The 15207-nt window shown below is 39.5% G+C and overlaps 1 non-coding gene across 1 annotated transcript; it reads right to left on the bottom strand.

Annotated features, from left to right (window-relative positions):
- Positions 1 to 12061: 12061 nt before the first annotated feature.
- On the bottom strand, positions 12062 to 12196 carry LOC120235885. Its single transcript, XR_005529522.1, has one exon. It is a non-coding gene; the product is annotated as a U4 spliceosomal RNA (small nuclear RNA).
- Positions 12197 to 15207: the final 3011 nt, after the last annotated feature.

Here is a 15207-nt window from a genome sequence, read left to right as displayed (position 1 = left end):
TGTGTCTGTCTCCCTCACAATACCTGTGGCCAAAAAGAGCATATAAATCCCCCCTCCCCGGCTGTCTTAGGCTTCTCCTCTATATTATAGAAGAAATTCTATGACTAAGGCTACTATGTTATTGATATGCTAATGGTAGATGAAGGAATCTAGAAATCTCTACTGTCCCTTTATAGTGCCTAGTCTCTGGATTACTATTTAGATGGAAAGATCAATCAAATCAGTTTTCTGACACAAATCCAATCTCTGATTCTGGTTGGCACCCAAATTCTCCTTGCCCTTGGGTAGTTGGGTTCTGCTTGGCCTTGATTTAAGATTTAAGAGAGAAGCTGGACAAATCATCTTAATTCTAACAAAATATCACGCCATTTATATCCGAAAGTAGGAGAAGGTAGAGTGTGTGTGTGAATACACACGTGCACAAGCAAGCGCAGATGCGCCAGCAGCTGAGGGGTGGGATGTGGTGAACAGGTCATGGCCTAGCATCTCCTCTGGGGTAAACTCCATATTACACACATGGGGGGTGCCTCAGTAGCTATGTATTCAGTAGGTATATGTCCTTCTGGTCCGAGCTGATTGAGCTACATCTGCCCCCAAGATATTATCTTTGGAGTCCTTCCCTTGAGAACTTAAACATAACACACAGAGAATTTCTGAAACTGAATGTCTTTCATGTCGCTCCTTAAAGAAAATAGTCCAGGAATCCTACTGCTGAGAACCTCAGCACACCCTCGCATGTTCCCTGCCCAACAGTTATTTGGAATTTTGGAATCTCTTCAATTCCAAAAGAGATGGAGAGAAATTATTAAAAATTTGATTTTATTGAAAGCAAGCCAGAATTCGTTTATTTTCTTACAACCAAAAAAAATTTTTAGCCAATATACAAGCCCTATGCCAAATACTTTAGAAAAATTATTACATGAAATCTTGATTTAACAATTCCTGTGATGTGGGAATTATCCTCTTTTCATAAGTGAGGAAATAAATGAAGTTCTCACTTATACTAGAGAGTAAGTGGCCAACAGAGATTTGGTCTCAGGTTTGATAAAATTCAAGGTTCATATTTTTTTCTGCCACCTCACTCCTGAAGGAAATGGAGCTAGGTCCATAATGCCATCTAGATGTCTAATTTGAAGACACCTGCTATCCAGGTGAATTAGCATATGTGTATGGTCAGTCAGAACACTGGAACAGATTCCAAAGGACCTTTAAGATTCAGTGCCTCTTCATGGTGCTTAAAGTATGATGGGGAAATGATTTTTTTAAAAGAAAAAAAGAAAGGAAGAAAATCCACCAACAGCAAAGTAATATCTCACACTGTATAAGAGGTCAATGAATTTGCTTAATTCCTGAATTATAAATTTTGTAATGAAGTGTAGTATTATGTCTAAGTACATAATAGAATTTGAATGAGGCCAAGAAACAACACCCGGAAAACCTCATAGTCTACTAATGAGTAGAAAAATGTATAACTTTAACATCAAAAAGAGTATTTGAAAGGAAAATCTCTCATTACATGCAATTATTCTGTAAAAAGTAAAATAAATGCTTCTAAAATTGTTAAACATAGTATGTTCTCTTATGTAATTAAGGAACTTATATTACAACTTTATTTACTAAATCTCTTCTAAGTCCTTTCAAATACCTAATAAACTGGTATCCATAGACTCAGGGCCTGATCAAATTATTATAAATTCCAAATTAATCTGATTTCAGGAGATTTTATTATACACTCAGCTTTTCATTAGTAGGCTCTTCACAGACATCTCTGGACACTAACACTTGAAATCCTTGAAATTTCTTTACCTCATGTAACGTTTGCTTAGGCTATCTATCTTCTGATCTTCAGCCAAGCAATCCTGAAATGAAGTGAACAGAGAGAACCCAAGAAAACAAAATCGGCTTCAAAATGTGTAAGAAGATGTCTGCAAGGACCCAGAGATGTTCTCCAAGTGCTACCTGAAGGTCCTGTGTTGTCGATAACTTGAAGAAATGAACAGATGAAATTTGGAACTTCAAGATCAGAATAAAAAGAACATTATCACCGCTGTTTGGTTAAATATATGCCACATGATTAAAATATTTCCCTCTTCTAATTACAATTCATTTTAAATTTAATTTTGAAGCCTTATGCCTTTCTCTAATTGTTTCATCTGTTTTTGGTTCTCTGTAAATAGATTATAAGCTCTTTAAAGAATTATGTTTCATACTCATGTTTCCCTATGATACCTTGAACAATGTTGAGTAAATAACAGATTAGGAATGACAAATAAGTCTTATTTCCTATCTCCATGTTAATGGTGTGTCTGCCTAGGGAAGCACACTGGGAAAGATTATGAATTCACGACTACACTCCACCAAGAGAGACCACAAATGACTGATTAGTAATGTCTGCTCTGAGCTTAAGAGAGGAAGTAGCAGCATGCACACCTTCTATTTTTCCATTTCACTAGTAGACATTCAGTTCATACTTGTTAAAGGGATTAAAATGTAAACACGAAGAAAAGGATGATGTCAGTTAAATTTTCCTATTGAGTGTTCATTCACATTCAGTGAAAATTATACAGTATGTAAGTTCATTATTAAGCATGGAATCAATAAATTTTGAAATTTAAAGGAAAAGCAACTAGCTTAAAATATCATGGGAGATATTTTGTGTTCATATCAGATCTATACTTTCAGATCTTTTATTTAAAACTAACTCGCTTAACATCTTCACAGCTCTATCTAGAAAATAGCAAAGCCAAGGATTCTCAGAGGTAAATATGTATACACAGATGTGTACACACTGAGGCTAGATCAAGGGCAAAACACTTGTGCATATGGACACAGGGTGGCATCACCATAACTAAAAGCTATCCCTTGAAAAGGGCAGAGATTATGACAAAATTAATGATTACTAGCTCCAAACAAACGTTGGAGTCCTTTTCTCCTCAGTAGCTGGTAGCAGTTCTAGGAATTACATGCACCCCCCACCACACACACCATACACACGTTTACCCTGCCTTGTACATCCCTAAGCCACATCCATACAAACCTGCTTATCTCTATGATGTATAGAAGTTTCGAGAAAAGTCAAGTTTCCCATTATTAGTAGCTCTTTGAATATCCTATTTAACGATGTGATGAAAGCAGAACTAGATTTTGTTGTTGTTTGTATTCCACATTATGGAGAAGGGGAATGCAGGACTTAGTACTTGAGGCAACTTCTCACTTAAAACAGCAAAAATATTTATCCATCCAGTAGCATCTTTCAAATAAGGGAAATTTTTAGGAGATCATAATCCTACATTTCAGTCCACTTCAATATCTCACAAAACCCTTACACTTACACAAGTGGTAACGGATTCTATCTAGTGAGGTGTGTTTAAATTCAAATAGTAGGTAGAAGCAAGTAGGGGTTAATTATCCTAATGACAGTGGTGTAAAACTCTCACAGTGTTTAGGCTAAGAAATATAGCAAGTTGAAAAAAAAAAAAAAACATGGATGTGTCTTTCAGAAAGTGATTAAAAAACATGAGTTTGGTTCTAGTTGCCCAGCAATAGCACCTGCTACCTGACACCCTAGGCGAAGTGGGTGGCCAAAAGAATCCACAAGGCCATTGGGTTTGACCCCAATTATCTTTTATTGTAAATAGGCCATATGTCAAATTCCAAGATAAATTGGAAACATTTGATCTATCTCCTGCTCCTAGATTAATTTTAAAGATTCATTTTCTATTCTTACAGACCCTTTATTTGAGCCTGTTTGCTCTTATGTTTTAAAGAAAAGACATCTTATAATTGCCTTTATAGATTTAAGAGGATTCTATGTTTAAGAATACTTTTGGAAGAAGGAATTTTAATAGTCAGAACAAAATTGAGACAAAAATGACAGGAAATGAGCATACTCAAAATCTGAGGTACGACCAATACTATCCACTGAATTTCTTTATAGGAATTCATGTTCACTAAGGAGAAAAAGAAAACTAAGAAAACATTCATTACCATGCTTAACAGGGATGAATGCTTTAACAAATCTCCTCATTTCCCCACGCAAATCATTGCTATATCCATGCAAACCAACACAAACAAATATATCACACATGAAAAGTAATAGTCCTATGAGCCTTTGAGGTATATGTGGAACAATGCTTCCTTACGACAGGCTATTAAACCACTGAAAAGATTCTGATTTATTCAAAAATGAAAATAATATTAATGTAAACCAACGTGACCTACATCAAAATAGATTCTGCATATGTGAGTCAGGACAATGTGATTTTCATAAAGCAATTTGGCATTAAAACTAAACAACATTTTTTTAAAAAGCATAAAAAAACTAAACAGCATAGCAAAATAGAATCCACATTCCCGGCTCAAATACGCACAGTCCTGAACAACTGAATATATACTTCTGAATTTTGCACACAAATAATCTGTTGGAGGAAGAAGTTCTGTAGGAGCCAGTGTTATTCCCTCAAATTGATCAGAAGAGAATGAGATTGTTAACAAGTTTAATTCTGAATGGTTTGTCTATTTAATAGAACATCCCTGATGTTAGAGAATTTATTGGTAGGAAGGGTGTTAATTCTCGTTTTTTTTTCTTTTCTCTGTTTTTTCTTTCTTTGAAAGACTATTCCATGGGTGTTTGCCTGCCAGATTAATGCCCCTGAAACCATGGGTATAGCCACTTTTGTGCTCACTCATATACAACCAGGGCTTCAGTTCTCAAATCAGAGTCACTGTTTCCACTCCACACACAACACAAACAATAGCTTGAAGCAATGGAAAGATGAAACAGAGCCGAAAAGGGGAAGAGCAAAGGAAAGCAATAGGCGGTTGAGTGAAGGAAAGAAGATCTTGCTGTGATGGAAAGAAAACAGCATCCTGCTCTAGTCCTGTTTGACCTTGGGTGCTACTTAATTTTGAATTTTTTGTAATGATACTGAAGAAGTGACAAGAGGTCACCAGTGAGGTAATGACCTCACATGGCCCCTGGGTTGCTCTCAGGTCTCATCCACCTATCCACTGGGCATCTCTTCTCACTGTCCCCTGCCCCTTTCCCACACATGACCCAAGGCTCCCATCCTGCAGTTCAGTTTCTCCATCCAACACCATCATTTATTCCTTCTAAATCTACCAAAAAGCACCTTTGTATGTTGAGAAAACAGCTTAGAGAGAAAATGTGTCTACATTTTGTTTAGTCTAAGAAAATATACACACACATATACATATGACCTAACGAACTTTCCACCTCCGCAATAAAGCATTGATAAGAACGAAGTGAGATCCGCACAGTATCAATGATCATTAATGATTTATTCATTACCAATAAGTGTTAGTATCACATTGATGATGCATCTATATAGACACCTAATTACAATATTAAGTAGCCAGCATGTATGATTAATTTGTTTTCCCAAGCAAGTATACATTTTTATTAAGAACTCATTTCAAGACAGTTTTTCCTAAGTCTCTTGTTACACTAATCGACAAGCTGTAGCTATATGAGAAGTTCTTTATACACCTTACACCAATCCTTAAAAAAGAAAAAATATTCCAAATATCTACTGTTCCTAAGATAACTGAGAAGATCTGACCATCCTCAGGAGATAGAAAAAGACAAAGGATCTCTAGATTTCTACCTATTTATTCAGCCAAGCTTCAGTTTTTCAATATAGTCTGAATTCTATAATGTATGAGAGTCGGTTCTCCGGAACTTCAGGGGTCATAAGCTCGGAGAGCAGGAGTCATTCTGTTTCCATCGGCAATGTGTGAGCTCAGAGAGGAAAGTAAGAATGTAGGCGTTCAGGGTGATCTAACATGGGCAGCAGGATGATGCACATCATGGCCTTTGATGAGCTCTCTCTATCCTGGGCGCAAACCAGACTATTTAGGGAAACGTCATTTGGAAGGCTACCCTGACTCAGAGTTAGAAATTACTGCCTACCCAGGTACCTGTGTGTGACAACATTCCAGCAATGCCACCAGATACATATGGGACTTTGGATAAGCCACTCGACTTTATGGGTCACTCTTTGTGCAGCCACAAAATGAAGATCCCTAATATTCCCTGAATTCTAAAGAAATATTCCTCAATGGAAATTAGGAAAATGAGTCAAAACACTTTTTTAGATGTAAGCTAGTATGTATAATCAACTTGATCAATATCTGAATATCCAGTTTTTATCATACTGATTTTCTGCCATGATTTCTAATTGTCTTTTATAATTGTATGTTTACCTCACCCTAAGGGGAGAAGAGATAAAATTAGGAAACACTGCATTCCACGATTTGAACTCGTCTAGTGTTTCATGTGCAAGAGAAGTTGAAGCTAAATGTTCTAAAATGACATTTGGAGATTCAGTACTCCCCTTCTCTGAATTTTTACCTCATCTATCGGAGGACATTTAAGTTTTTATTTACAAATATTGCATTTCTTAAGTGATCAAAGCACATACTGGGCATGATCTAATTAATAATTTTGACTTCCTCATAAAAGAAACAGAATAGATTTTTATATACTGTAGTTAAAGAAAAAAAAAGAAGACTGAATGATTAGAATAACAATAGATTCCAGTGTAATACATTCCTTCAACTGTTCATGCTTCCCTACAAACAAATGTGTTCAAATCTATAAAGCTCTTTATAAATAAAGAAAATTATTAGAAACTGAGGGGTCTACTTTATTTTTACTCAAGCTTCAAAGTAAAACCTTTCCTTCACTCTGATGAGGGACATATGTGCACATAGTATCTTTCAAAACCTATTTTTTAAATGTTAATGAGTCTGGGGGCATCTGGGTGGCTCAGTGGGTTGAGCTCTGACTTCAGTTCAGGTCATGGTCTCGTGGTCCGTGGATTCAAGCCCCGCATCGGGCTCTGTGCTGACAGCTAGCTCAGAGCCTGGAGCCTGCTTCAGATTCTGTGTCTCCTTCTCTCTCTGCACCTCCCCCACTCACACTCTGTCTCTGTCTCTCAAAAATAAATAAATGTTACATAAACAAATATGTTAATGAGGCTGTAAAAAGAACTTCTAAATCTTATACTTTTTTCATTGCTGTTTTTTATTTCTAAATACAAAAACAAAAAAGACTATATTACCCATCCACGATGACACAGCTATTTTCACCTTGGTTTAAAACATAGATGCACTTGTTGAGTGCCTACAGTGCTCTGAGCAGCAATCCAAGCACCACGTAGTTTACAGACCTGGACCTTTTTTTTTAAATTTTTAAGTGTTTTTATTAATTTTTGAGATAGAGAGAGAGACAGAGTGCAAGCTGAGGAGGAGCAGAGAAAGAGGAAGACACAGAATCTGAAGCAGGCTCCAGGCTCCGGGCTATCTGCACGGAGCCTGATGTGGGGCTTGAACTCACGAGCTGCAAGATCATGACCTAAGCCAAAATTGGACACTAAACTGGCTGAGCCACCTAGGCGCCCCCAGAGGTGAACCATTCAATCAGAGAGAAAAACAGCAAGCAGCTGATTTTGAATGGATCATTGGGTGCAGGAAGTATCATGGTGAAAGTAAAGAGGGAAAAGTAGGCTGGGGCCAAAGCATGAAAGTACACCGAGTCTGTGAAAATAAGTTGGAAATTTTGTGAGACAAAGGAGAATTATCAAAGGTGTGTGGTTCTGTTGTGGCTATTTGCCTAGGAGATGCATGATTAGAGCTGAGCATTGGGAGAATGGGTTGGGCATCCACATGGAGGAGGAAACGAAAGTAAGAGAGTGGTGGTAGGGAAGACAGTTGAGGCATACCGAAGGCACAAACTATGACAATAGCAACGTAAATGGCAAAGAAGGGAACCAGAGTGAAGCCAGTCTTGGAAATAGAGTTATCTGAACTCAGTTATGGTTTGGATATGGGGGTGATAGAGGAGGCACTGAAAATAACACCTTGGTTTTGAGCTCTGGGGATGAGGTAAAGGAGGATATCTTAGCTGAGCTAGGGGTTTTTGCTGAGGAAATGGATTTGGGAACAACTGAAGAGTTCCAATTAAACATGTTGAACTTAAGGTCTCCCAGGGCATTCTAGTACAGATGTGAGACAGGAATCTGAAAATGCAAAGCTGGAGTTCAGGAAAGATTGAAACTAAAAATACGAGCCAAAGTCCTAAAATTGGCATAGATGAGTAAATCGTGGATTATTAGAGGAAGAAATATGAGAAGAAATGGGGGTTGGGAAATTGAAGACATTTTGGACGTCCTAGTAACCACACATTGAATTCAACTTATCCCAAAGCCCACTGATTGTCCTTTCTTCTTCCTCATTCTATTTAATTCTCTTTCTTCACCCCCAAATGTATCCTTCTCAGCCAAGAAAGAACTCTTGTAAGTAACCTTTGGCTTTCCTTGTTCTTCAAATCCTATAAATCTTTCTCCTTGGAAATTTCATCCATCTAGCACTCTTTTTGCCAATCAGTTCATGAATTTGGGGTTCTCCTTATATCTGACATAAGCCCCTCCCTGCTCTAGTTCATTCTCCAAATTGCCTGTGAGAAGTATCTTTCTAAGAGAGCAAAGTGATTACATCCCCACCCTATGTTAAAATCTCTGCTGGCCACCTTTGCACAAATGACATCAGTATTGGCACGGCTTCCAGTGTCCATCTCTGTCAACAGGATGATGGACAAATTTCAGCTCTTATGTGAAACTTTTCCTATTTGGTCCCTTCCTTAGCACTCTCTGCGGAACTCTGGATGAAACAGACTAAGAGTTTTTGTGCTGTCCACTATCGTCACAGCTGCTGTGAAGGAGTAATGAGAGAGGTAAAGGAATCCTAAGACCAGTGTTGAGAACAATCAACGAAACCGATGTTGGGGTCCTTGCGAATAATGGTGAGACTGGACAATGGTAACCCAACACGATAAAGGCCAAGATCCTCAAGGTGGCTCCAAAGGCTGAATACCCCAACCTCATCCCATCTCTTCAGACTCATCTCAAACATGGGTCTTCTTGCAAGATGGCCAATGTCCCCTTTTATCTTCTGTTCCCTCTGGCAGAACCACTGTTGCTTGCCTCTGTCCTGCTGACCTAGAGCCAATCTCTACTCCTGTTTCATTCACACATGGATCAGGGCCTGACTCTCAGACTAAGTCAGCTGACTTGCATATGTTCTGCGTAAGCCCTGGAATTTTCCTTTAGAAACACACATCGTTCTGGCAGATCTTAATAGTTAAAGTATTATCACATCTAGTTCGTTTCTGCATGTTATTAAAACCATGACTGACACTTTCATTCGGAAATGCAATCATTCAAAAGCCCAGAGATGGACAGAACAACATATTATCTGTGACCAAGTACAGCTTTCAGAAGGTAAAAGCAGATTTTCAAATGTGGGCCACTCCACAGACTCAAAAATCCATGTAATTCTTATAGTCAAGAGCTGTCACTGTCAGCATTTATAAATTAAATCTGTTTTTCACCATCACGGAACACTTGCATGTGCATAGGCTGGGTTGATCATGTGAAAGTCGTGACCAGCTGAATCCAAGAGAGAGCACGCAGATACAGAGGAGTGGGTGATAGACACTGTCACCTCACGAGAGCAGGGGGCACCACTGCCATCTCTTCTCTGGCCCTATCACAGCAGACCTGCAACAAATATTTGTTAAATGAAAGAAGGGGCTAACGTCCTCAAGAAATGAGCACTATTTAGCCTTTGGTAGATGAGCTGTATGGGGAAAAGTGTGATACAATTGCACAGTGTAGACTTCCCAGGATGATGATGAGCGGTTGCGGTCAAATAGTCTTGAAACCGGAGTGGGAAGAAGGAAGATTTTAAAGTAGGGTGCGGCACTGTTGAGCCAGTTAAGAATAGGACAGGAAAAGGTCTTGTGTTTCAATGGGAAACTGAGGTTGAATATGGAGGGTGGGTTAAGCCACCCCACCCCCATTTTTTTAACCCAGATGTAGACAGAGGCTTCAAGTTTTTAGCAGTGACATAAGTGTGCTGCACACACGCCCCTAACATTGGGAGATCTTCGAGATACTATTTACACCACAATTCGTTCATTTTGCCCCCAGGGCATAGCTAATGAAATGAAGGATTGCCAAGATTACTTGGCAGACCTATTACCACCAAAATCTTCCAGTGTAACCGGCTGAGCATGGTTCATTTTCTGAAAAGTGCCATTGAGTTGGTGTCTAGCAGGAGCTTAACATCTATTAGGTCTTTAGACATGCCTGAGTGAAAGGTGCTATATACTAAAATGATTGACTTTCACCATATGCTCCCCGTTGCTCACAGAGGTGAGAAACAGCTGGTTCATCTTTGAAAGGCAAAAACTCAAGTCCCCTGAACTAACAGCTTTTAGAAATTATATTACCAGTTGCAAAATTCATTTCTGATTCTTATTCATAGTAGCCATTTAGCCTAGATATTTACTTATCCACACATACCTATTTCATTCTCTAATTGCATTTAAATTCTTTTGGGGGGAAACTGTTATAAAACACGTCCTTGTTACATAAGGGAGCTATATACATATAGTTTGATGGCATACTAATTTATCAATATCCAGAATTATTATAAAGAAGCTGTTTGAAAGTACCAGAACAGTACCAAAGTTTCATTCATTCATGAAATGATTGATTGCATATACTCTGTAGAAATGGATTCATATTTCTGAATACATGTTACTTTATATCCCTCAAAGAGAAAAATACATTTGCACTCAATATGCATTTATAGGATAATATGACACAGGTGTGGTGATATTAGAAAAGAGAAAGCCAACTATAAAGAAGAAAAATAAAAGCTTTACTGGGAAAGAAACTCAGATTTCAGAATGGAGCTACAGATTTGGAAATAGGAAAATAGCCAAACGGGAAAGATGTTTTTCATATTACAGGGAAGCTCAGTCAACCAAAAATCTCACCAGCAAAGGTCTTAAGAGGGCACGTTATAAGACAAAATCAAGTTTATGACAACTGAGATGTTGATTTAAGCAACTGAGGCCCTTAAGACGGGCTGTGCAGGACCTTGGTACCCAGCATGGAGCTAACATGAAAAAGACGTGCAGAAGAGACAACATCAAGTAGTCTGACACTCATCCACTGCAGGGTTCCGTGTTGCTGCTCTGCTCAGTGACAGGCTGCTGGTGCTGAAGAAGATTCAGCACTGATACACAATTTTAAATCTGTCCATCTTGATGGTGAGCGCTCCTTTGACATACCGTCACATTTATGCACATTCTTATTGCCGACACTGCTTCACATTTATTTTTTAAACTGATTTCATACGTTCTCAAGATCTATTCATTCATAGTCCTAATTTAGGGATTTATGAGATGGAAAAAAAAATTGTGCTAGACATTAAATTTTTAAAATTAGACCAGAACAGCTTTTTCATGACACAGTTTAGAAACGATACATATCAAAGCGATCGGGAATGCCAGAAAGACATTTTTAAATTAGAAACAACTGCATACTTTTGAATGGACCTCATGAGGATTTAAAGCGAAAGATAATCTGGAGTCTGTGTATTTTAAATACACTCTAGCAGCCACGTTAAAAGCTAAATAATCATAATGGTGATAATAATGATAATAATAATAATAATAACTCATCTGCTAGCATTTTTAGAGTGCCAAGTGCCAAGCACTGTGGCTTTAAATAGATCACCCAAGGGGCGCCTGGGTGGCTTAGTCGGTTGAGCGTCCAACTTTCGCTAGGTCATGATCTCGCGGTTCGTGGGTTCGAGCCCCGCGTCGGGCTCTGTGCTGACTGCCAGCTCGGAGCCTGGAGCCTGTTTCAGTCTGTGACTCCCTCTCTCTCTGACCCTCCCCTGTTCACGCTGTCTCTCTCTCTCTCTCTCCTAGAAATAAGTAAAACATTAGGGGCGCCTGGGTGGCTTAGTCGGTTGAGCGTCCGACTTCCGCTTAGGTCATGATCTCGCGGTTCGTGGGTTCGAGCCCCGCGTCGGGCTCTGTGCTGACTGCCAGCTCGGAGCCTGGAGCCTGTTTCAGTCTGTGACTCCCTCTCTCTCTGACCCTCCCCTGCTCGCGCTGTTTCTCTCTCTCTCTCCTAGAAATAAATAAAACATTAAAAAAAATTAAGAAATAAGTAAAACATTAAAAAACAAACAAATAAACAAATAAATAAATCACCCAATTTAGGAGACAATCTCATTTACATGGATTTTCAATTAGCAATAATCGCACCTCGGATAAACCTCATTGGCTACGATACTGCCACTGCGCAAAGCTTACATGGATTTCCTATGTAATCACCATCACAAACTCACCAGGTAGACACCCTAAGACATTTGTTCAGGGAGGTTAGCTTACTGGTTAAACAGTGAGGAGCGTAGACGCAGGAGAGAGCCTGGGCCGGTATTGGTTACACACCTAACTAACTGCATGACCCCAAACAAGTTACTCACTTCTCTGTGATTTTGTGATTCTCGTCAACAAAATATAAATGTTAATGAAAATTCATTGCAATACATGTAAAATATTTTAAAGAGTCCTGATACATATTAAAAGCCCAAAGGTAACAGTTCTGATTATCCCCATTTTAAAGATGAGTAAATTTAGGCCAAAATGTTCAGAAACTTGCAAAAGCCACGTAGTTAATAAGTGGCAGATCTAGGATTTGAATTCTAGCAGCATGACTTCAGAGCCCAACCTCTTAGCCATATGCCATCATGGACACAAAGTTTTGAATATCATTTACAAAGAAAGAATTTGCCGTTTGGATTTTATAGAAGGTACATGTGTTACAATTATTTTTAAATTCCTATCCATATTAGCATATGGTTATATAATTATGATCCATATTTAGGATGGAGTCATCACTTTCCTTCAATTAGTCATAGAGCCTCGCTAGAATTTTAACTCATTCTTAGTTCACACTGCAACTTTCCATTGTCCCATACTTACACCTTTCAGTTTAAAAACACATTGCTTTTTTACTAAGACAAAATTCAAAAGGAAAGATATTGTATGAACTGATATGAATTTTAAGTGTTTTTAAGATAAAACGTTAAAGTCATAAATTGATTTCAGTTTAAAATTTTAAATACCAAAGATTTAAAATTTCATGAAAACTAATACTGAGGATATTTAAAGACTTCAGTAAGGGCAGTATGAATTTTGAAACACTTTGTTTTCTTTGGCCTACTTTTTTTTAATCACCAAATGCTAAAGAGTCTCAGATGAACTTAAAATCACTGTGGTGTACTTGGTATCTTCTTAACATACCCAAAGACCACTGGCCTTTAGCTATCTGGATGCAATACACCACAAGACAGAAAAGCTATGGCTTTGCAACCATTTGAGAACATTAATTGTAAGAAAATACCTTACAAAGGAAATGCAGGGGCGCCTGGGTGGGTTGGTTAAGCATTCAACCTCAGCTCAGGTCATGATCTCACAGTTTGTGGGTTCAAGCCCTGCATCAGGCTCTGTGCTGACAGCTCAGAGCCTGGAGCCTGCTTCAGATTCTATGTCTCCCTCTCTCTCTCTGCCTCTCCCCTGCTCATGCTCTGTCTCTCTCTGTCTCAAAAATAAATTAAAAATGTTAAAAAAAATTTTTTTAAATAAAAAAACCAAGGAAATGCAGAATCACCTCTCAGGGCTAAATAGGTGCCTAAGAGAAGAATAGGTCATCCCAAGTTAGGCACAAGCCGGCAAATACATGGCTTGTGGACTGGACACCTGCAGACTAGGCCCCAGGTGGGGCAATTGCTCCTCCACCCTCTACCCTGCTTATTCCCACCTCACCCACATGGCCCAAATTCAGCCTAGGTGAATCTCCAGGGAATTATGCTGAGAAAGACAAAATCCTGAAAGGATAAGTACTGAATCATTCCATTTCTAAGACATTTTTAAATGACATTTTATTAACAAGGGATGATGGAAATGTCCAGTATCTTGACTGTGGTGTTGTATATGCAAACCTACACAAGTAATAAATTACGTGGAACTAAACATACATACACACACACACACGCACCACCACCACCACCACCGCTACCATCACCACCACACATAGAAGATTAGGTAAAATGGGAGATCTGAATAAGATGAGTGGAGCCTTTCAATGTCAATAGCCTGGGTGGGATGCTACACTATGGTTTTGCGAATCTTAGCACCGGGAGAAGCTGGGTAAAGTATTCATGAGATCTCTGCCTTATTTCTTACAACTGCAGGTAAGTCTGCACTAACTCCATAACAAGCTTATTGAAATTTAAAAACCAAACAAGGTCTGCAGTGGCAGAAAAGAAAGTGAAAGTGAGTGGGGAAGTGGGGAAGGTGAAGGAAAGGAAAGGCGAAGCCCACCCATCTCTCCCCACATGAGTCGGTCTAACTTTGCTCAGCTGCTCTGTTTCTAGACATGGGTGCATTTGGCTCTCTGCCCTGCTTTCCAATCCCCACAAGTTCCCTGTCATTTAGCCTACAGATCCCTGCCTCCCCCCGCCCCCACATCAGAGGAAGGAGCGGTCACAACCCCTGCCTTCCACGGCACCCAGCAACTGCGTGGAGCTCCCTCCTCAGCCCTTCTCCAAAAACCTCGTCCTGAACTAGGGCTTAATCCCCAGCAGCCTTCGATGGGCCTTCTTCATCTATAAAACATGGACATTCACTGCCTTTGGGGCTGTTATGGGGATTAACAACCGTAGAGTTAAGGCACCTAGAAACACCTGTCCCCATCTGTGTGTGAAGATTGTATTTCCCCTGTGGGTCTTCATGGAAAAAGACGATTCAGGCAGCCGAGAGGAGCCTGTATCAGGCCCTGGGTTGGTAACTCAGAGCAGAACCGCTGAGAAGGTCTCTGAGTAGCTTCCAGGCTGAGAAACCAGTAAAGAAGCCACAGGATGTCGTCTACAGAAAGTGGGCTGAGGTGGAGGGTGCCAGAGAGAAAAGAGGCTGGGCTCACAAACAGGGAATGGAACCGTCATTTTGACAGTGTGTTGGCATATGAAGGACCAGTGAGGAAGAGGATACAAACTCTAATAAGAAACTCTCCGTGTTTTCAGAAGCGCATACGGTCTAAGGTTTGGGCGTGGGATGGGACAGGGGTAGAAATTCTACAAATACTACTGTCAGTTCAAAAGGGCTGTACATGTAGAAGGAAGGCAGATACACAGCTGAATCTGACCAGAGGGAGGCAGGAAGACTTCCTGGAGGAGGTGGCATTTGAACCGAGCTCGAAAGGAATCAGAGGACAGGGAATTGACAGGGAATTTGGGGATGGGAGGAAGCGGGAAGAGGTG

The sequence above is a fragment of the Hyaena hyaena genome, unplaced genomic scaffold, assembly GCF_003009895.1.
Source record: "Hyaena hyaena isolate Hyena2069 unplaced genomic scaffold, ASM300989v1 scaffold_139, whole genome shotgun sequence".
NCBI classification, from domain to species: domain Eukaryota; kingdom Metazoa; phylum Chordata; class Mammalia; order Carnivora; family Hyaenidae; genus Hyaena; species Hyaena hyaena.
Note: the sequence above shows the minus strand (reverse complement) of the source record. Positions and strands in the feature narration are given on the sequence as shown.